The 22,749-nt window shown below is 51.4% G+C and overlaps 1 pseudogene; it reads right to left on the bottom strand.

The window, feature by feature from the left end:
- LOC149327382 (uncharacterized) overlaps window positions 1-20,697 on the bottom strand; it is a 59,423-nt pseudogene extending 38,726 nt beyond the window's left edge.
- Between the last annotated feature and the right edge of the window lie 2,052 nt (window positions 20,698-22,749).

Below are 22,749 nucleotides of genomic sequence, written 5' to 3'. Positions count from 1 at the left end.
ATATGATAATTTTTTCGTTGTGTTCTATGGCACTTAAGGAACTAAGGCCAAACACAAGATTTAGGATCACGAAGACCATTTGTTCATCAAGAGGAGTGAATGAGAGTACCTTCATTACAATAACCTAAAGCACGTTTAAACATCAGAAAATTTTCAATACCTTTTTTTCTTTAGCACCTCTTCGACCTTGGACAACACTGGTAGGCAGGAATGCTAAAGGCATTGAATACATTTATCAGTGCCTTGAACTTACCAGCAATGCTTGCTTCCAGGATACGACCCGCTAGTTGGCAAATGATGACGTTAGGGCACATAATGGCTTGATACTTTAAAGCGTGAGTGCGCTTATGGCCGGAAAAGAAAAGCTTCTGGTCTCTGGACAGACGGCATATTGCTCTTGCCGTGCCATCAGTAAATGCCCAGCAGTTTTCTAGTGGTGCCCCTTTAGAACAGACGGCCTAAAAAGAAAAAAGAAAGGACAAAGGCCTGTTATAAATATTCGCAAGAAATTAACGTGAGAGCGCTACCTGTGTGTGAGAACGTTTCCAGAGCCGAAAGGTCCAGCCACGAATGGTGGTTCATGTCGTGCAGCAAGTGTTTGAAGCTGTCCTGAATATGTACGAGGACTTTGTTATGCTCGAAATGACTTACAACAAGCCTTAGTCGGGCGCGCCCAGGCGGCGGCCACCGCCACTGGGGTCCCAAACTAGGGACCAACCCCTAGTGCTTGTAAGGATCGGTCCCTTACGGGCTGATCCATACATACCTCCTGTTCCTTCCTAATAAATGTTTTCACCACCACCACCGGCTGCGGAACTGCTTCCGAGGAACAACGGCACCGCCGCGTAACGCATGAATGGCCGCCAAAGAGCTGCGCTCTAAAAGAGAAAAAAAAAACAAAAACAAATTATTGTGTACTCACAAAACCTATACAATGCAAACATATCGTCCCCTAAGGGATCACACAAGAGAGAACAAACAATGCTGTGCCATGTACAAGATTTAACAGTACGTAAACAGTGCGCGGGGGGGGAGGGGGGGGACTTGGGTTTTCCCTGCAACATTAGCACCAAGGAAAGGCATTCTGCTGGACCCCTCAAATAATTCCTAAAAGAGGGGGGGGGGGGGGACAGGGCAGGGAGGCACCCTGCACAAAACAGCGGAGGGGGAGGGGCCTCTCTGAGCCCGTCTGAAAACAAGGGCATAGTCTCACACGTACACTTCGCTCAAAGATAAATTTGCGGGAGGGGCCTAATAAGGCACGAGCGGTATCTGGAGCCTGCCCTCCCTTCCAACACAAATTGCGTGTACCAGCTTCGCAGGAACCGCGCCTCGTCATCTGTTTTGAGCCGGTCAGACAGGTACTGCCAGATGACGATACGCAGGCTCTGCAACGCTGGGTACATAGCACAGGCAGGATTGCGGCGCGCCTCGACGAGGCGCCTGCGACGCCGCGACCCAAAAATTGGCTGTGGTTTCGTTCTGATTAAACCTGCTAGAGGAGCGAGAGTCTAGCTCATTTCAGAGACGTAGAACTCCGCTCGTCGTCTTCGACCGTTGCGAATTCACTGTCGGAGGCTAGCGAGCTCGTCTAGCCACGTCGTAATTACGACGCTTATCGAGACGTTTGACACGCTCTTCCTCGGTCTCTTCGGCACGCTGTCTTCTTGTTTCGTTCCGACGCCGAAGTCTGGCTTCTTTCAGCCTAGCCGACACACCGGTCTCAATAACGGCTCGCCTCCCGCTAAGCCGAACCGTATATACAGGGTGTTCAAAGTTAGATTTTACTGATTTTTTTTAAACATGCGAGTTGCCGTACGCGATTTATGTCCGCCTGACCCCATTACCAAGAAACAAAAGCGGCATTAGCGTACAGCGTTTCGCATTTTTTCAAAAATCAGTAAAGTCTAACTTTGAACACGATGTATATAGCGTATTGTGCGTTTTTATCGTAAACGCTTTCAAAATTTTTCTTGCCTCAACCGCTGGCTCGTTTGCGGTGAAACTGCACACAGAGCTTGCGTATTATGGTAACTTCTTTATCGTGGCAAGTTTTACAACGGTACTTACTTAGTTGAGCTGTGCATGATTCAAAAACGCTATCGTCTGCGTCGAGGTCGGCGTACCGAAACCCAAAACACCGAGTTTTTGCTGAAGGGCGGCAGTAGTGCCATCTGTCTTCTGCAGTGGAAAGCGTCACATGGCGCCAAGGCGAGCGTTGCAAGTAGCGCGGGCCCTTTGAATACGCCGTTCCGGCCTTATCGTCTGCTTCAACTGAAGCGCTTCGAACATTTTCGGCCAACTGAGCGGAAAAAATGCCAGAAACAACTATTTTAACGAGGCTGTGCCTTTAAAAGAATATTGTTTGACGTATTTTTTTCGTCCAATGACTTTATCCAATTCAGCTTATATCGTCTGCTTTCGTGGCTCTCCTAAAGCGTCGGAGGACGACGTCGCGAAGTCCTGAGCTGTGTTTTTCTCGTTTAATTTCGTTGTGGAAGACAGATGGCGCTACTGCCGCCCTTCAGCAAAAACTCGGTGTTTTGTGTTTCGGTACGCCGATCTCGACGCAGACAATTACGTTTTTGCATCATGCACGGCTCAACTAAGGAAGTACCGTTGTAAAACTTGCTACGATACAAAAGTTACCAAAATACGCAAGCTCTGTGTGCAGTTTCACTGCAAACGAGCCAGCGGTTGAGGTAAGAAAAATTTTGAAAGTCTTTACGATAAAAACGCACAATACAGTAAATATTACGACACCCCATCTCCCTCTACAACGCATGCGCACAACTGGCGAGGCGAGTGGCGTCTGCTCCACGACGAGCGCAACGGCGGAGTGACGTCATGCCATATGGCGCGCCGTGCGGCGACGCCCGTCAGCTGCGCAGATTTCTAGGCAACGGCTCAAGGCCGTGGCGATCAGGGCGAAAGTGCGACCATGCTGATGAGGCAAAGCGGACGGCGTAGTGTAGCTCTCGCTACAAAAAGAACTGCACGAAACACTAAATGCCCAACGCAGACGCGCCGGCGCCTGGTACCAGAGTAAGCGCAGACGTAGAATAATCTATGTACAAGCCACCACATCGTTTTTGCGACAACACATTAAAAAAAATTTGCTGTGATTTAGCCCAGGTTAAACCTGGCGGATTGCGAAAGCAACATCTGCGCGTAGCCATATATTGTTTCATGAGCTACATTGCCCACAGTCTCGCCGTTTCGAGTGCTCTTCCACGACCATACTGTGCACGCGCGAGGAGCAAGTGAACGTCACTACGCACAGCTGGCGTGCCTCGCGGGGCGCGCTCGCCTTCCTTTCCTTAAAATGATCGGTGTGTAAAACGCCGACAATGCCATCGTCATTGAACACAATGAACGCCGATGGCCTATGACCTCAGCGCCGTGTTTCTAGCACAACCTTGTCAATGCCTGCAGCTCACATCTCTCTCTCATCACCCCACTGCCTATAAGCACGATTCAGGTGTCCACTGACCCAGGCAGCCATTATGCGCACTTCCTTTCCTTAAAATGATCGGAATTTAAAACGTGGTCAACGCCAAGCCAATGAACACAACGGACGCCGACGGCCTATGGCTTCAGCGCTGCGTTTGAGGGAGGGGGATAGAAAGGGGAGACCCCTGAATATCTTAACAGACTCACAAGAAGCGTGTCGAAACTACACAAAAGGAAGGGTAGGCAAAACGACACTCAGGATCCTCAGCGAGGGGACACCCTCGTGGAGGAGAGAGAAACATAACATAATTTGGATACCAGGCCACGCGGGGGTCTGGGGCAACGAAAGGGCGGACGAACTAGCTCGAGGGCTTACTATCCGAGCTGGGGGGTCACAAGCCCCGGAGGAGCTCTGGACTAGCCTAGGGGCTGGGTACTCTGAAACACTAAGTTTATACAGGGGGCTAAGATACAAATACCCCCCACCACACAAAGAGCTAAGCAAGGAAGAAGCCGCAAAATGGCGGAAGCTACAGACAGGCTCCTTCCCCAACTTATATATACTAAGCAAGATGTTCCCGACACAATACCGCGCCACATGCCCTTGGTGAGAAGCGAGGCCAACACTATACCACATAACATGGGAATGCGACAGAAACATATCGTTCCACAAACACGACACACCAAGTGCGGAGCAATGGGAGAGCCGGCTCACCAGCTGCGAGCTAGAGGCCCAAAGGGCACTCATAGCACACGCAAGCGAGGTGGCCAGACTCAGTGGAGCCCTGGACTAGGGGACCACCCAAGGCTAAGGAGGCAACCTCAAGACTTGAAGAGAAGACTTGAAAAAGACCTCCACCGCAGGCTAAATCTTAGAAATCAATAAAGTTTCTACTCACTCACTCTGGCACAACATTGTCAATGCCAACGCATGCAGCGCACACCCCTCGCTACCGCCACTTAGCTTAAAGCATGGTTGAGGTGTCCACTGTTCCAAGAGTGCAGTTGGGCGCCTTCCCTCTGGTTCAGGTGTCCACCGAAATGTGGACACCTCGCCCTCACCTCACGCTTCGTATATCCTGGCATAGCAGAGCTAAGCCACTGCCAATTTTATATACACCACAAACCACGAAGATGGCGGTGCGCAATCGCTACTGCGCATCAGAGAGGGTGAGACTGTCGGCGAGGCGATGGAGAGTGCGCGGCGGCGGCTGTGGTGGCGGCCCCGGCGGTATTGCCCCGGCGCGCCACCTGTGCGTCGTGTGACGTCACCCGCTCCTCGCGGATGCGCAGTTTGGACTTTCCAGAGCGCGAAATCGTTCGGCGACTAGCGTAGTGCTCCTTTCGCAACAAAATACATGCGACAGACTGCACTAAATCTAAAGTCTGGCACCAGAATTAGCGAGGACGTGGAATAATTCATGTAGAAGCCGCCACATGGATTTTGCGACGACACATTAATAAATACATAGACAGGCTCTCCGGAGCACCACAGTCCGAGCGCAGCAGGGTCTCCCAGTCCTCCCAGGTCTTGAGGTTCTCTAGGTCCCGCGGGGGAGGGTCCGCCGGGCAGAGGGAAAGGATGTGGAGGTAAGAAGAAAAGGGTTCTGGGCATAGGGCACATGCGGGAGTGGGGAAGGATGGATGATAGTGGGCAAGGTTAAGGGGTGAGGGGAGAGTGTGTGTCTGTAGTCTGTGCCAGAGTGTTGCGTGTTAGTTATCTAGGGAGCGGTGGGGCGGGGGGTAGAGCTGGCGTGAGGCTCTGTATGCCTTGGTCAGCTCACTGAATGTGTGCATGCGCTCCCTCGTGAATCCCCGATCCGAGGCCACCTGAGCCCGGTTTAAAGAACCTCGGGCTAAAAGGTTGGCAGCCTCGTTTCCGGGATTCCCGGAGTGCGCAGGTACCCATATCAGCTCCACATGGCGGGGCGGGGGTGCATCGGGCGAGTCCAGTATGCCAAAAGCAGGGACATGAACTCGGCCTCGAGCAAAATTTAAAATCGCAGTTTTAGAGTCACTTAATATATACCGGGCTTCCGTGCGAGTGATAGCAAGTGCAATGGCGGCTTCCTCTGCAGCCTCTGGGGACGTGTCTGGAGGGAGAGGTAGTGTGACATGGGTGGATGAAGAGTCCACCACAGCTGCTATCGCTTCATCACCCGTGCAGGCAGCGTCCACCCATACGGCGTCCGGCTCGGGGCCGTACGCTCGATGGAGTGCCTTCGCACGGGCTCTGTGGCGCTGCTCATGGGGGGACGGGGCATATTCCTCGGGAGCGGCCTAATGACAAGCTCCCGGTGAAGGGGTCGTGGGAAGGCGAGAAGGGTTGGGTCGTTGGCCGGTATTCTGATACCGAGGGAGTCCAGGATATACCGACCTGTGGAAGTTTGTGTGAGCCTGATGTATTGGACCTGTCGGTGGGCCTCCAGCAGTTCGCCGATCGTGTTGTGGGGACCCAGGCCTAGTAATCTTTCTCTTCGTGTGTTGAGGGGAAGATGAAGTGCTACTTTGAAAGCCTTGCGAATCAAACCATTAAAAGCGTTTATGTCATGTTTGGATAGTTCTAAGCATAGGGTAGTGTACAGCACACGGCTGAGGACAAAGGCATGAATGAGGGGATATAGGTCGCGCTCCTTCGTGCCTCTATGACGTCCCGAAACCCTGCGGATGAGGTGCGATATCGCGCCTACAACCTGCTTGAGTTTCTTGAGGGTGGTGGTGTTTTTGCCATCGTTCTGGATGTGCAGACCCAATGCACGGAGTGCCAACCTCAGGTACTGGGTCACCGTTCAGTTCAATGGCAATGGGGGAGCGGGGACAGCGGTGGTTCTTAGGACGGATGAGGAGCAGTTCGGACTTCTCTGGGGAGTAAGACAGTCCGATGGTCCGTGCGTAATTTTGGGTGAGGGTTGCTGCTTCCTGTAAGGTGCTCTCTATGTCGCCGTCACTGCCGTGAGTGGTCCACAGGGTGATATCGACGGCATAAAGAGTGTGCTTCAGGTGGGGAATAGTTGCCAATTTTCGGGCAAGGGGGATGAGGGTAATGTTAAAGAGAAAGGGGGAAAGGACGGACCCTTGAGGGGTGCCGATACTCTGAAGCGTGTAGGAGGGGGAAGACAGAGGGCCGAAGTATATCTCAGCCGTGCGGTCAGTGAGGAATGCTTGAATGTAGGCATCCGCGCGCGCACCCAAATTCAATGGGGATAGAGCAGTCATGATTGCCTGATGTTCAATGCGATCAAAAGCTTTGGAGAGATCCAAAGCTAAGACTGCCTTGGTGCGACCTGGAAGAAGCGGGTCGAAAATGTCGTGTGTTAGTTGCAGCATGGCGTCCTGTGCGGATAGATGGGGGCGAAATCCCACCATGGTATGCGGGTAAAGATTGTTGTCCGCCATGTGACTTGTGAGTCTCGCTAACACAACATGCTCGAGGAGCTTCCCGAGGCATGAGGTTAGCGAAATCGGGCGAAGGTTTTGAAGTGTAAGTGGTTTGTTGGGTTTAGGTATATATATTACCTTCGCGTGGCGCCAGGACTGCGGGAGGTTGCCCTCCCTCCAGCACTGGTTGAAGTATTTCGTAATGTGGGTGATCGATTGGTCATCCAGATTACGGAGCATCGAGTTTGTGATCTGGTCTGCACCAGGTGCGGAGTTGGCGCGGAGAATCATGAGGGCCGCTCTGACTTCCGTCTCCGTGATGTCGGTGTCGAGTGTGGGATTTGCTTGTCCTGTGTAGTGCGGTAGAAGTATGGGGTCGCCTGGAGATGTGTACATGGTTTGAAGTGTGTCTAGAAGGGTATCGGGATAGTCAATGTGTTCATGTGTGAGGTGTGTCACGTGGTGCTGTGTTGCTGATTTGGCGCGTGTGGGGTCAATGAGGTGTCGGAGGAGTTGCCATGCGCGTTTGCTGGACAGGTTTCCGGCGATGCCGTCACATATCTGTCCCCAGTTGGATCGGCAGAGCTCCTCGGAGGGCTGTTGGATTTGTGTCTGCAGCGCGGCCAGCCGCTTTTTACGCGTTCTGTTGAGTTTGTTGCCTTTCCAGCGTACCAGGATGCTGTGATAAGCCACCCAGAGGTGGGCTAGGCGTGTGTAAAGGATAGGTGTTTCGGTTGCAGTTTCAATGTGTCACGTGTTGTGGTGAACGTCAGGCTTGAGTGACTGCACCCATGCGTTGATGTCTGCGATGGGAGTGTCAGGGAGGGCGGTGCGTGCAGCGCGAAAGGCATCCCAGTTGATGAGTTTGTGTGTTGTATTTGCGTGACGGGGTGGTTTGTACGGGACAGTGATTTGTATAATGTAATGATCACTGCCCAGAGAATGTGAGTTCTGTTCCAGGTAACGCCGCGGATGCATCGGCTCAGCGTCAGGTCCGGACTGGTGTCCATGCTGACACTGTTGCCGATCCGCGTAGGCGTCTGAAACAGGTTGTGCACAGTGAGTTGGAGGTGCTGCAGGAGCAGCCAAAGCCTGCGACCTCGATGTGTAGTGGTTGTGTATCCCCAGTCAGTGTGCTGACTGTTGAAGTCCCCACCGATGAGTAGGGGATGTTTCCCTGCTAGATGGTGTAGCTTTCGCAGAAGTGATTCTAGCGGGGCCATTGGCAGGGACGGGGGGTGGTATATGTTTGCTATAAATATAGAAGGAAGTGAATGTGTGTGATGTATAAGTTCTGTGATCACGCAGGGCGTCTCAGACGTGATGTGATGTGTTTTGTAGGTGAGGCTGCGGTGTATGAGTGTGGACGCCCTGGGTGTGTTAGTGGTATCTGAGTGTGTAGATGTGTAGCTTGGGAGGGTTGCCCGGTGTGCAGTCTCCTGGAGAAGAAGTATGTGGGGCGTTGGTGTGATGGTGGGAAGGAGAAGTTGCAGAGTTGCGCGCTTGGCCCGGAAGCCGCGGCAGTTCCAAGTTAAAATTGGGACATGATTAGTGCTCCCCCCGCCATATTGGATAGAGGGGGGATTGAGGAGGGTAGTAAGACGGGTGTCAATTGGGATGTGTGGCTCAGGAAAGGTGGTTTGTGCGTGCGGAGGTAGCATAGGGGGAGTGGAGGGGGTTTGAAGTTGGATGAAGCGATGGGTAAGGTTATGTTCCAAGAGCTCCATCATCTTGGTAAGCATAGCGTCCATGCGCTGCTCTAGTTTTTCGGTGAGGGTGGCGGCAAGGTGATTGAATCTGGCCTCGAGGCGGGCGTATAGCTCTTTAACTTTGTAGTCAAATTTGGCCTCGAGTGCTGCTAATTTAGCGTCTATTTCTGGGGGCACGGGAGGGGTGTGGCGTCTGAGGTGCGCTGCTTCTGTGCAGGAGGGGCGCTCGAAGTGTCTGTAGATGATGAGGTCGGGTTAATGACAGGGGGTGCGGGGTGAGGGGGCATGGAGGCGGCAGGGGCGATTGGAAGGGAGGATAGACGGCTTACCGCGTCACGCAAGGCCTTGAGTTCCTGGTCTCTCGGATCTGCCTGGGAGGACTGGGGTGGTGGGTGTTGACGGGTGGTTTTGCCAGAAACGCGGTCTGCCCAGGTGAGACGCGAGGAGTTGTTGCTAATGCCGCAGTAAATGCCCCGCTTTTGTGTGCGCCTGACCACGGCGCCTGCGTTTCGATGGAGGCGAAAAGCAAACGCCCCGATTGCTGTGCGATGTCAGTGCACGTTAAAAATACTCAGGTGGTCGAAATTATACCGGAACCCTCTCACTACGGTCCCTCTTTCTTTCTTCTTTCATTCCCACCTTCCTCCCTTCCTTTACGGCGCGGTTCAGCTCTTCACCGAGATACGTGAAAGAGATACTGCGCCATTTCCTTAACTAAAAAAGAAATTTATCAATTTATCTGATGGAGGCGAAACGCAAGAGGCGCCCGTGGGCTGTGCGATGTCAGTGCACGTTAAAGATCCCCAGGTGATCGAAATAATTCCGGAGACCTCCACTACGGCACCTCTTTCTCTCTTTCTTCTTTCACTCTCACCTTCCTCCCTTCCCTTACGGCGCGGTTCAGGTGTCCGCCGAGATCTGCGCGACAGATACTGCTCCATTTCCTTTCCTCAAAAAACCAATTTAACAATTTTGCCAATTTATCTGTGTGAACACCTCAACAGCAGCGGGAGGGAAGGGAGAAAGATGGAATTGAACGAGATAAAGAGGATCTGTAGTGCAAGGCTTCGAAATGTGGTTGAGATGCGCATCCGGGGGCTGAATCACGAGTCGCTTCGATACTGGTCCCAATTTTGACAGCGTGAGGTAAAAATGACGACACCGCGAGACGGTGACCGCACACCCTTGCCCGAGCAACTTACCTCCTGGCAACGATGGAGCAACCAGCGTGCAAAAACCTAAGAGAAGCTGCCAGCGGGCAAAACCCTAAGAGAAGCACCGGTCTCATACCGAGAAATCACGGAAGGCTACAGACTAAATAGAAGAAAACTACCTCCCCCCCCCCCCCCCCGACAAATCGGTGTCACTAAAGGAAGCAATGGCCTGGAGGAAGATACAAAGAGAGAGAGAAAACTTTATTTACACAGGAATTCGGGGCACGCCCCAGGGCCCCCCACGACCCCACTGCACTCAAGTGTTTATGTTCCTAAGGTCCACAACACTGGCAGCACGGCCGGTGGCGATGGTCTGCACGGCCGGGTCCTCCGAGCGCAGCACGGTCTCCCAGACCTCCCAGGTCTTGAGGTTCTCTAGGTCCCGCGGGGGAGGGTCCGCCGGGCAGAGGGAAATGATGTGGAGGGAAGAGGCGAAGGGTTACAAACGAACACCTACTTTCCGCCAGAAATCTTAGGTATATACAATCAGCACAAGGTAGAGGGCAGGGTATTCAAATGCTGTGGAGCTGAAGCTACATTGGCACATATAACTGTAGAATGTGCCAGCTCCGCAGGGGCTGCAGAGTTCATTAATGAAACAGGCTGGGACGATTTGCTGAGAAGCGAGGATCCCGCTACGCAGAAAAAACTCATCAGCCTGGCGGCCGAGGCTATGACCAACCAACCGCACCGTCACCAGACCGGTGGCCTAGCCCCAGGCCCTCGGCTTGGGCTGAGGCCCACGAAGGAGCAAGCTATCACCCTTTGGCTAAATGAAGTTGACTGACTGACTGACTGACTGACTGACTGACTGACCGACCGACCGACCGACCGACCGACCGACCGACCGACCGACCGACCGACCGACCGACCGACCGACCGACCGACCGACCGACCGACCGACGGACCGACCGACCGACCGACCGACCGACCGACCGACCGACCGACCGGCCGACCGACCGACCGGCCGACCAACCGACCGACCGACCGTGGAATCAACCAATTAGCAGTAATGTTGCGGTGGCTAGTAGCAGGTCTCCGCCCCGGAAGCATTTATTTGCACGATAAGGGACCGTAGGCTAGCGTTTTGCTGTAAACAGGCCAGGAATAAAATGAACAATGTTTAATTTGCTAACAAATTATCTTTCAAACTCATTAACATGAAACAAAACAAGAAGCGTCCTCAGTTTTGCAATTAAGTATGCTCTTCAGTCACTTTTGCTGCCGCGAAGGTACGTTGACTGTGGAAAAGCTTCGGCTAGGCAGCGCGAGCTGCCGCCTGATTCAAAGGATCTAGTCTTATCCATCCACCCACATATTCAAGCATCGTGAACATGGCAGCCAGAAAAAACTGATGCCTCGGCTATCCTGCTTTTTTACACTTTGTCTAGATCGAAGGTACTTGCGGACGTCTTTTCTATTAGCTCAAAAAAAGATAGCTGGGGTTAATGGGAACTCTTTGACACCACTAATGCATTCGATATTGACTATAAAAACAAAGTATCGAAGGCGCAAAAAATTAGAGACAAATTTCGAAGTGGCTTTGCTGAAATGCATGAAACCTGCTTTGCATTTATTTAATATGCGTTTGCGATTGCAATGTGAGTTTACTCACTTTGAAGCGACTATTTAGCAATTCCATACTTTTGCTACATGTGGTTTCTGTTTTGCTGTTCGTGTGGGAAGAGAACCTTTTAGGTGCATGGTACCTCTCAAATAAGTGAGCACAAGCAAATCACAATGCCAGTTTATATGCGTGTGATTAATGCATATAAGCCGAGTAAGTTTGCGAAAATATTTCAGGAAAGCTCTGGAGACTGCAGTATTGTACGAGGTCTACAAATATGGCCGACAGTAAAATGCATAGCACAGCGATAAAAGGCAGTTAGCAAGAAATTGCAGAAACCTGGGATGTTGAGCAGAGAGCGCAAGACCGCGGGAGCCAGGTGTAAGAGGAAGCTGTGGGCAATTCTCAAATAAACATGAATAATTCGTTAATAATAATAAATATGCTCCACCCATCAGTTTTCTTCTTGCAGATAACACCAGGCTGGACGCAAAATGTAACTTCCAGTATAAACAATATGTCTGAAACCGCTTGTTTATGCACTCTCTGTACTATCCAGCTATTCATCGTCCTGAAATATTATATGCCCATGCACTTGAAAATGTTTATCAGGCAGCCCTTTCGCCATAAAAGAAAACTGCTTGTATCTGGCAAAAGTTAACCTTATACACGGAAATCATTTAGCGATTGCCTCAAAGTTTTCAACTGCACCTCGTTCAAACCTGGTGCGCGACGCTCTAAATGACAGGAGTACATTGTTGAGAACAGTCCAGAGCATTGTCAATTCTACGTGTGCAGTAGTGATCATTCACATAATTATTACATTGCTTGAACACAAGCATTGGCAACACATGACATAGCGCACAGGTGCAAACGATTAGGATGTGTGCATGTGCGGCGCTTGTGTGCTGGCGCTGGGCAACTGGTGCTGGTGTGGGGAGCGGCGAAGTCAACGCAGTGCTAAAAAAGTGAATGTGACAAAGCTTTCCAGTGTTATGCTTTTGGAAATAAGCACAGACCTTATAAGTGGCATAAAGCTGTTTGGAGCTCACACAAAGAGGAGAACCTCCTCTTTTTGTGAGCTCAAAACAGCTTTATGTCCGTATACTTACGTCCGTTTATGTCCGTTTATGCTTTCTGTCCATTTAAAAATTGCAACTTGGAATAACATTTTTTTTTATTTCAAAAGGAAATCAATTTACAAGGGTACAGTACGCACAATGCTACTGGACCCATAGCCAGAGGCTAGTTGCGGGTCCATTACATTAGTGTATACTGTAGATGCGGCACGCGAAGATGGCACATTGCGTTCATAAAATAAGTCACATTCTCAGCAGCTCAGGGTTAAACAAAAGTAAGCGTACACAATCTACACATCCTCCCAAAAACACAAACAATACATCACAACTTCACATATTCATCAGGAACGTTTTGAAAGTTGCAAAAAGTTTGTTTTCAGTTTAATATCATTAGGTATGCTATTCCAAATCAAAACTCCACTGAACACTATTAGTCTTTGCCCGTAACTATTGCGACACACTGGAAAGTTGAAATTTTGCCGCTAGTCGCTCTACTTTCCCTTTTATGCCTTATAAATATGCTATGGGGAAGCGGATCATTGATTTGTAAGATTTGGTGGATTGACTGCGCTACCTTTAAAGTGTATATTGAGTGAAAAGGCAGAATACGGATTGACTTAAAGAGTGGGTTGCTAGAGTCAGATCATTATGAAGAAGTAATAATTTTTACCGCTGTCTTCTGTATTCGGATTACGGGTTCGAGATATGTAGGATACGTGTTACCCCATGGCTCTATGCAATATATTAGTTGGCTCTGTATAAAGGCAAAGTAGAGTGCGCGAAGAATTGAAAAATCGAAACATTCTCGCGCTTGCAATAAAACATACATCTACGAGGTCTGTTAGAAAAGTATCCGACCTTTGGCCCAAGAAAAAACTGGCATAACTGGAGCGTTAGAAACCTAATAACCTTCAAAGTAGTCTCCTTGGGGCTCCATATACATCTCCCAGCGGTGCTGCCATTGTTGGAAGTATTCCGAAAAGGCCCTTTTCAGAATGCAATTTAGCTCTCCTGTCCTTGCAGCCATAATGTCCTTTCTTCTCTGAAATCGCGCTCCTTTCAATGGCCTCTTGATTTCAGGAAACAGCCAGAAGTCGTAGGGGGACATATCAGGAGAGTAAGGAGCCTGTTGAACTACAGGAGTCTGGTTTTTCGCCAGAAACGTCTGAATCAGATGCGAGGAATGTGCAGGAGCAATGCCGCGAGGGATGCGCCAATTTCTTGTTGACCTCAATTCCAGTCTCTTGCACCGCACAGCACCACGTAGGCGATGGAGGACATCCCTGTAGTACTCTTTAGTCATTCTTTGATCCTGTGGGGTGCCTACTCGTGGTGTGCCACACAGAGGGAGTCAAAAAAGCAGTCAGCATCCCTTTGACATTGCTGCGCACTTGGCGGGCCTTCTTTGGTCTTGGTGACGTGGAATGCGTCCTCTGTGACGACTTGGAGTTGGTTTCCGGGTCGTACCCGTACACCCAAGACTCGTCACTAGTGATTACGGCGTCGGTGAAGTCAGGGTAACTGTTTGTGGAATCCAGCATCTCCTGTGAGACTTCAACACGAAGCTGCTTTTTCTCCACCGTCAGCAGCTTCGGCACGAATTTTTCCGCAACTCTCTCCATGGCCAAATCTTCGGTGATAATGGAATGTGCAGAAAAATTGCTGATGTACACCTCTTCCGCAATTTCTCGGATAGTCACACAACAGTCCCGCAGCACCACAGCATTCACTTCGGCAATTACCTGGTAATTTAGGCATGTTGATGGCCGACCGGAGCGTGGCTCTCTCTCCACAGATGTGCGGCCGTCTTTAAACCAGTTGCACCACTGCTTAATCTGTGTGCTGCTCATAGCATCATCACCGAAAGGCGTCTGAACATTTCCAATGGTTTCCACTTGGCTTACGCCAAGTTTCTGGCAAAATTTGAGGTAGTAGCGCTGCTCCTCTCGCTCCGCCATTTTCCTTGCAACAAAAAACCGACGAGAGCACTGCGCACTCGCTCACTCAAACGCTGCTTCCCAGCGACTGACGCTATCAGCAGGCGGAAAAAAAATCGTGAATGATCACGAGGGTTCAAGATCGGCTGCTGTAAGAGCGCTTGTTTCATATCCATCAGGTGTTCGCAAAAAAAAATAAAGTCGGATACTTTTCTAACAGACCTCGTATAAGCTAATTTTATGCAAACCTTTTTTACTTGATTTTTCCAGTGCATGTGAGAGTCAAAGTATACACCAAGATACCTGAAATTGTTTCCTCTTTGTAGTGGCACGCTATTTAAATACAACACAACATCCTTGTAGCTTAACTTTTACCCCTTGAACTAAATACAATGTATTTACTTTTCTAATTGTTGACGGAAAAATTATTTACACTCTGTAGCCTAATGGGGCAGTTCCTAAATCAACACTTATACGCCAGGGCAGACGTTAGTATAAACGTAACATTCTCTACACATTTCAAAGCAAGAACACAAAACTCTGACATTCCGCTTGCGCAAGAAATGAACATGCAAGAGGCATACTTCTTAATTATGCTGTAGTTATGCTAGGTCGTGAGATTAGCCATAAAGCATGATCAACGAGTTAGAGAAGCAGAGCAGATGGGTTGGTCAGAATTAACATGCATAACACCAAAGTAATGTTCAACAGTCTCGCAAGGGAACAGAAGTTGACTATTGATAGTGAGGTACTGGAAGTGGCAGGTAGTGGCCGCTGGTCCGGGTCACGAGGGGGAAATAACTTGAAAAACAAGAATGGGGTGGAGCGCTTATGGCAGGTTCTCATGAATGGCAGTTTACCAATATCCCTCAAGAAAAAAGTATACAACAGCTGTATCCTACCGGTACTCACCTACGGGGCAGAAACGTGGAGGCTAACGAAAAGGCTTCAGTTTAAGTTAAGGACAACGCAGCAAGCTATGCAAAGGAAAATGATGGGTGTAACTCAAAAAAACAGAAGCGGTCATAGTGGTGGAGGAAACAAACACGGGTTGATGGCATTCTAGTCAAAATCAATAGGAAGAAATAGCTTGAGCAGGGTGGTGGTGGTGGTGAAAACTTTATTTACAACTGGGGAGTTTGGGACACACAGGTCCGTGGGCCCTCGCACGGCCCCACTGCACTCAAACGTTCATGTCCCGGAGGCTCATGACGCTGGCAGCCCAGCCGGTGGCGATGGCTTGCTTGGCCGGGTCCTCAGAACGCAGTAGGGTCTCCCAAGCCTCCCAAGTGGTAAGGTGCTCCAGGCCCCGCGGGGGAGGATCCGCCGGGCAGAAGAAAAGGATATGGTCTAGAGTGGCTTTGGGGTGGTGGCAGAGGGTACAGGAGGGGTTCGTGTGGACTTGATGATAGAGCGAGCCTATATAAGGGGAGGGTAAGGTGCGTGTTTGAAGCCGCCTCCAAAGTGTCTGATGATAATGGTCGAGGGAGGGATGGGGTGGAGGGTAGAGCCGACGCTCGGCTTTGCAGGCCTGCGTCATTTCACTGAATGAGTGCAAGCGCTCCCGCGAGAACTCCAGGTAGGAGGCCGCCGGTGCCCGGTTGAGAGAACCTCGGGCTAAAGCGTTGGCGGCCTCTTTTCCGGGATTCCCGGAGTGGGCAGGCACCCATATCAACTCCATGTGGCGGGGTGGGTGTGCGGCGAGGGACTTCGGTATGCGAAATGCAGGGACGTGAACTCTCCCGCGAGCAAAATTTAGTATGGCAGTTTTAGAGTCGGATAGAATATATCGGGCCTCCGTGCGTGTGATGGCCAGAGCAATGGCGGCCTCTTCGGCCTCCTCCGAAGTGGCAGTAGGGGTTATGTGAAGGGTGGCAATCGGTTGGAGGGAGGGGTTCGTGATGGCTACAACCGCGTCCTCGCCCGTGCATGCGGCATCCACCCAAACGGCATACGGTTCCATGCCATAGTATTTGTGGAGTGCCCGTGCGCTAGCTCTGCGGAGGGGTTCGTGGTAGGTGGGATACATGTTTTTGGGGAGAGGTTTAATAAATAATTCGCGGTGAATCTGGCTGGGAACGTGGAGATATGTGGGATCAGTGGCCAGTACGTGGATACCGAGGGTGTGTATGATGTGTCTGCCGGTGGTGGTTTTCGCGAGACGTATGTATCGTGCCTGTCGGTGGGCCTCGATAAGCTCCCCTACCGCACTGTGCAGGCCTAGTTGGAGGAGTTTTTCGGTTGAGGTATTTGGGGGTAGGTGTAGTGCTGTCTTGAATGCTGTTCGGATCATGGCATCCAGGCTGGAGATTTCCCCGGCCTGGAGTTTCAGGTAGGGAAGCGTGAAGAGAAAGCGGCTGAGGACGAAGGCATGCATGAGACGACACAGGTCATGCTCCTTCATGTCCCGGTGGTGTGCAGAAACGCGGCGGATTAGGTGGGATATCGACACCGTCGTCTGCTTGAGTTTCCGTATGGCGAGTGTGTTTTTCCCGTTGTTCTGGATGTGGAGGCCAAGTACCCGGAGAGTGTTTACCTCCGGGATGTGCCGGTTTTCCAGTGTCACCATGATGGGGGCTGTGGGGCAGTTTCGGGTTGTGGGGCGGATGATAAAAAGCTCCGACTTCTCCGGAGAGCAGGAGAGTCCGATACTCCGCGCATGTGTTTGAGTGTGGTTAGCTGCCGATTGTAGAGTATTTTCTATGTCTCCATCACTGCTATGGGTGGTCCATAGCGTGATGTCATCGGCATAAAGTGTATGACGAAGGTTAGGGATGGTTTGTAGATTGCGGGCAAGTGGAATGAGAGTGACATTGAAGAGAAAAGGGGAGAGGACGGATCCCTGGGGGGTGCCAACCCCACTAAGGGTGTATGGGGGGATATGTAGGGACCGAAGTGAATTTCGGCCGTGCGGTTAGTAAGAAATGCTTGAATATAGGTGTACATACGTTCACCTATGTTCAAGGGGGAGAGGGCTGCCATGATCGCTTGATGGTCTCGGCGATCAAAGGCCTTGGAGAAATCCAAGGCTAGGACAGCTTTTGTGTGACCCGGAATGAGGGGATCGAAAATGTCTTGTGTGAGTTGGAGCATGGCGTCCTGTGCCGACCGATGGGGACGGAAGCCCACCATGCTGTGCGGGTAGAGGTCTTGCTCCGCCATGTGGTGGGTGAGTCGGACGAGTGCGACGTGTTCGAAAAGCTTGCCTAGGCATGAGGTTAGTGAAATGGGACGGAGATTTGAGGGTGTAAGAGGTCTGTGGGGCTTTGGTATGAATATGGTTTTGGCGTGACGCCAGGATTGGAGAAGACTGCCCTCCTGCCAGCATTTGTTGAAGTATTTCGTGAGCTGGGTGATCCATTGATCGTCCAAATTGCGGAGCATGGCATTAGAGATCCGGTCAACTCCTGGGGTGGAGTTAGAACGGAGGGTCAGGAGGGCCGCTCTGACTTCTGCTTCCGTGATCTCTGCGTCGAGGTTGGCATTCGGGGCGCCTGTATACGGGGGCAGGGGGTTTGAGGTACCGGGAGTTGTATGTGTGTTTCTAAGTATATTGATGAGTGCGTCAGGAGAAAGGTCGGTCTTGTGTATAAGGCGTGTGACGTGGTGTTTTGTGGCTGTTTTTGATTGCGTGGGGTCAACTAAGTGACGGAGAAGTTGCCAGCTACGTTTGGAGGACAGATTGCCAGCCAAACTATCGCAAATCTGACCCCAGTTTGATCAGCAGAGCTCCTCAGCGTGCTCAGTAATTTGTTTGCAGCGCGGCCAGCCGCTTTTTAAGAGTCCGATTGAGCTTTCGCCCTTTCCAGCGCTCTAGGATGCTATGGTGGGCCTCCCAAAGGTGGGCCAGGCGAGTGTCGAGGGTGGGCGTGTCTGATGTTGTGACAAGGGTTCGCGTGTGCGTGGAGACATCGTTCATGAGCGACGTCACACACTGGTCAATATCTATAATGGGAGCGTCAGGGAGGGCCGCCCGTGCGGAGCGGACAGCATCCCAGGTGGTGATTTTGCGCGTTAGGTGACGGGCCTGTCTTTGCTTGTACAGTACTGTAACGGAGAGGATGTAATCATCGCTTCCTAATGTATGACGCGTTGTGGTCCACGTAATACCAGCAAGGTTGCGGCTCAGTGTCAAATCCGGGCTGGTGTCCGCGCTGACACTGTTACCAATCCTCGTGGGAGTGTTAAAGCTGTTGTGTATTGTGAGGCGGAGCTCTTGCACCAAGGACCAGAGACGCCGGCCTCGTCCAGTGGTGGTGCGGTAGCCCCAGTCAGTTTGCTGTTGAAGTCCCCTCCGATAATCAATGGATGCTTGCCTGCAAGACGATGGAGATCTCGCAATAGCGTTTCCAACGAAGCCATCGGGTGAGATGGTGGGTGGTATATATTAGCAATAAAAATCGATCGTATTGAGTGTGCATTTTGTATGATTTCTGTGATTACGCAGGGCATCTCTGAGGTGATGTGATGGGTTTGGTTTGTAATGGAGCGATGTATAAGTGTGGACGCCCTGGGTGTATTCGTGGCGTCTGAGTGAACAGATGTGCAGCTAGAAAGTGTGGCAGGGCTATGTGTGTCCTGAAGTAGAAGGATGTGGGGCGTGGGAAGCGTGGGGAGGAGGAGTTGTAGGGGTGCGCGCTTGCCCCGGAAGCGGCGGCAGTTGCACTGCAGAATTGATAAGGAATTAGGGGGTAGCCCCGCCATACTGGAGCTTTGGTGGGGTGAGGGTAGGTGGATTGGTTGGGGAATTCTGTGGGGTAGGTAAGCGGGATTGATGTGGCAGACTGAGGTGTAGCGAGGGAAGGGCCTGCTCTATTGTTTGGAGGCGGGCGTCATACTGTGCAAGGCTTATCGCTAGGGTGTGCACCATGCGCTTAAATGTCGCTTGAATTTGTTGCTCGAAGCGTTGGGACAGGTGGTCGATGAGGTGATTGAATTTTGCCTCTAGACGCGCATCCATCTCAGCGAGTTTAGCGTCCAGGCGGGCCTCGAGCGATGTAAGGTCGGTCTGAGTAGCGGGGGGGGGCTCTGTTGTTCGTTTTTTCTTGGGTGGCGGTGAGGGTGGGGATTGGGAGACGGACTCCTCCATGTTTTCTGTTGATTTTGTGGTAGTGGAGTGTGTTGTGTGGGAGGTACGGTTGGCGGAAGCTGTGGGAGGATGGAGGTGGGGGTCTTGATAAGAGAGGTAAGACGACTCACCTCGTCTCGCAGGGCCTGGAGCTCCCGGTCACGGATATCGACCTGTGTGGGCGGGGGGGGTCGGGGGCTTGCTGGCATTGTTGGTTCTTCCTGCGACTCTGTCCGTCCAGGAGAGCTGCCTAGACTGCTGGTCTTGGCGGCGTAGAGACGATGATCGAGAGTTGCTGGAGCGACGGACGCTGGTGCCGGGCCGCGTCTCGGTCCGGTGTGCGGGAGGTGTGCTGTTGCGGTGAGGCGGGCGGTGAACGGCGTCCCCTGCTTTTACATCCTCTGGTACCCGTCATGTGGGCGCCTCCACATAGTATGCAGGCTGGGTGCATGTCGGGGTGTCCTCTCGCGGGTGGGGGACGCCACATCTTGGGCGGTTGTGCGTGCGCTGAAGCGTGCACACATCCGCGCGGTGTCCTGGTGGACGACAGTGGGTGCAGGCGTCCAGGTGTCCTCTGTACGGGGTGCAGGTGTGGAGACCGCCTTCATAGGAGATGGTTCGGAGCACCGGACCCCCCCCCCCCCCCCACCCGGAAGGTGATAAGTATCGAACGGGTCTGTCCCATGCGACGGGCATCAATAATGGGGGCCCTAGGGTTGCCTGCGCTGAGGTCTTCTAGAACCTGTATGGGGGTTTCCTCCCAGTAGGCGTTAGTGATTAAACCTCGTACTGCACCATCCGGGGGGGCGGGGGGCGATGTAGGCGCTGACGGCATAGGCTTTGTTTCTAATGAAGAGTTCCTTGATGGCGACCAGGCGAAGCGCGTCGGCTTGGTGAGGGCTGCTCATGGTGCAGGTGTTGTTGATGGGGTGAATGCGCAACTGGGTGGCGCCTGGGTCTTGGAGGTCCTTGGCCGCAGCTATCAAGGCGAGGCGAAGCTGGCGCGGTGGAAGGTCGGTTAAAGAAAGGCCTCCGTTCGAGCGGGAGACAATCTTGTAATCGCCCGCAGGTAATGGTGGCTGGCGTTGCGACCTTTGGGCCGCGAGACGCGCCGCTCGCAGCTGGGATGCTTGGTGTATGGTATCTGCAGGTCGCGAGCCGGCGCTGTCGTTCGCCTGATCCTGGATCTTCGGCGCATCTTTTTTATGGGCGGGTACGTTCAGGATATGAGTCCAGTCCCTGGGATCATAGTCCTTAGGGTTGATGGTCTCCCCGAGCACCTGGACCTCCATGCTCTCGTTGTGGGTGATGTGGTTGGTGAACGCACGGTGGCGCGAGGCCTAGTGCGGCAGCTGGTCGGTTAGGGGCGGTTTGCGGCCCGTGGGCCCACGTAGGATGAACCGTCGGCCACCAAATTAGAACTGATGGTAGCGCTCACCTTTAAGAACGGTGCGGTGAAGAGGTGGGCACTGCGTGGATCGTAATTCCAAGAAATCACCGTGTTTGCTCAGAGCCGATGCGTAGCGCGTTCGCACTCGCCGGCCCCCTAGCGGGCAATCTTGAGCAGGGCATGTAATGCGAAGGGAAGATAACTGCTGGTAGTTAAGGGCAGCGGAGTAAACTTCAAGAGAGGGTAAGCGTTGCAGGGTGCTGCAGAAATCTAGGCGGGAGGGTGAGATTAAGAAGTCTGTTGGGATACGGTGGCCGCAGCCGGCAGAGAACAGGGCTAATTGAGAGGCATGGGAGTGGCCTTTGGCCTGGAGTGGGCGTAATCAAACTGATGATGACGATAAAATGATGGTGATACACGCATGGTTTTCGCGTAGTTCTGCCCGCTTTCTAACTCGGCCACGACATGTCCAGTGCTCACTTTTTCAGCGGCAGACAAACTGAAGTTGGAAAGTTTGTCGCTGGTGACCCTTTTGAAGCGAGAGCTTCACTACGGGGCCTCGTGCTTCGATCGCCGGGTGCCTAGTTGTGCTCTCAGCTTGGTTAGAGGTCAAGCCATGGAAAAGAAATGATTCAATATTCATGAGTGGGAGTCGAACCCGCGGCTGCGCCGACAGATCTCGTTTAAGGGCCGCTAAGCGAGACCACTATAGGCTATCGCCGCAGCTAACACGGCGCACCACACTGCACCACACTGTCGCGCTGTGGTTTAGAGAGCGTCGTCTTCATCAACTTCCATCTGCTTCGTCCCGCAGCACTGCCTGCTCACCGTCGTCTTCTACGCAACACTAATCCGTGCTTTCGCTCCGATTCGAATGCAATAAATATTCTCTGTAGTTTTTTAATTTGTTTTATTACCCTGAACACTTTAGCAGGTGAGCCCTTCAATGTGATGCCACTGATGCTTGGTGCACTCTGCCCCAGATTTCTTTCAGTTGCCCTCACAGCGTCTATAGTGGCTTCAAGTTCCGCTGCATTGGTGCAATACATTGAAGCAGCTTTTGTCGGCTCTAAGCAGTTGTGAAGTTCAAGTTCCTGTCTTAGTGAGGCTTGCATTACCGTAGTTCGCGATATGTGATATGTCTGTGCTGTCCTTATCATTTGTGTTCAAACTGTCATTTGTGTCTTGTGGGGATTCTCTTTGCAGCTAAAGAATCAAATAAGGACTGTCCCGATAATGTTGAGCGAGCTGCTCAAATGGCCATGTTTTAATATTGTGAGACACCGCACAGAAATTCCTGCAAAGTTCATTGTGAGTTTCAAAATGGAGGCATGAACATCTACGTGTGATAGCTTTCAAAACTTTCAGTTGTGCACATCATGTTCATGGTGTGTTTTTACAGCTCGTTCGGTCAAAGAGCAGTCGTTGTAGCAGTAGTCGGCACCGTGTGTCAGAAATAGTGAGGGTCTGCGTAAAAAAAATCATATCATGGTAATTTGTTGTCTTGGGGATTCATTATTGATTGGTGTGTGATAGGTGATGAAGAGTTAATGAAATCATTATAATTATTTGATTATCGCCTAATTAAATAAATGAAAAAATTAAACAGTTGGAAAAAGCAAGTCCAGAGGTGTTAAAATGCTCAGAATGAGAATACATTGTTTGATGGTGCTAATTAAGAAAATTTAGAGTGTGTAACTGATCAATTATGAATTGAAACAATTGAAAAACATTTAAAAAGTGCTCAAAAGTTATCAAACTGCTCATAATTGAAAGCCTAGCCTACTGCGCTGTCGCGTCATACCCTTAAAGTGGACCTTAAGTGTCCTCCAGTTTTTTACGCCAAGTGGCCTGTTATCAAGATAAAGGGGAGAGCACTGTAGTAGTCTGCATTTCGTATGCTCTGTTCAAGCTTTTTGCCAATAGTTTGTCTTTTAAGGCAAGAATTGCTTAA

Source organism: Amblyomma mixtum, chromosome 10 (genome assembly GCF_055824585.1).
Source record: "Amblyomma mixtum isolate Tamu chromosome 10, ASM5582458v1, whole genome shotgun sequence".
Lineage (NCBI taxonomy): Eukaryota > Metazoa > Arthropoda > Arachnida > Ixodida > Ixodidae > Amblyomma > Amblyomma mixtum.
The sequence above is the reverse complement of the archived record's forward strand: the minus strand, read 5'-3'. Positions and strand labels throughout refer to the sequence as shown.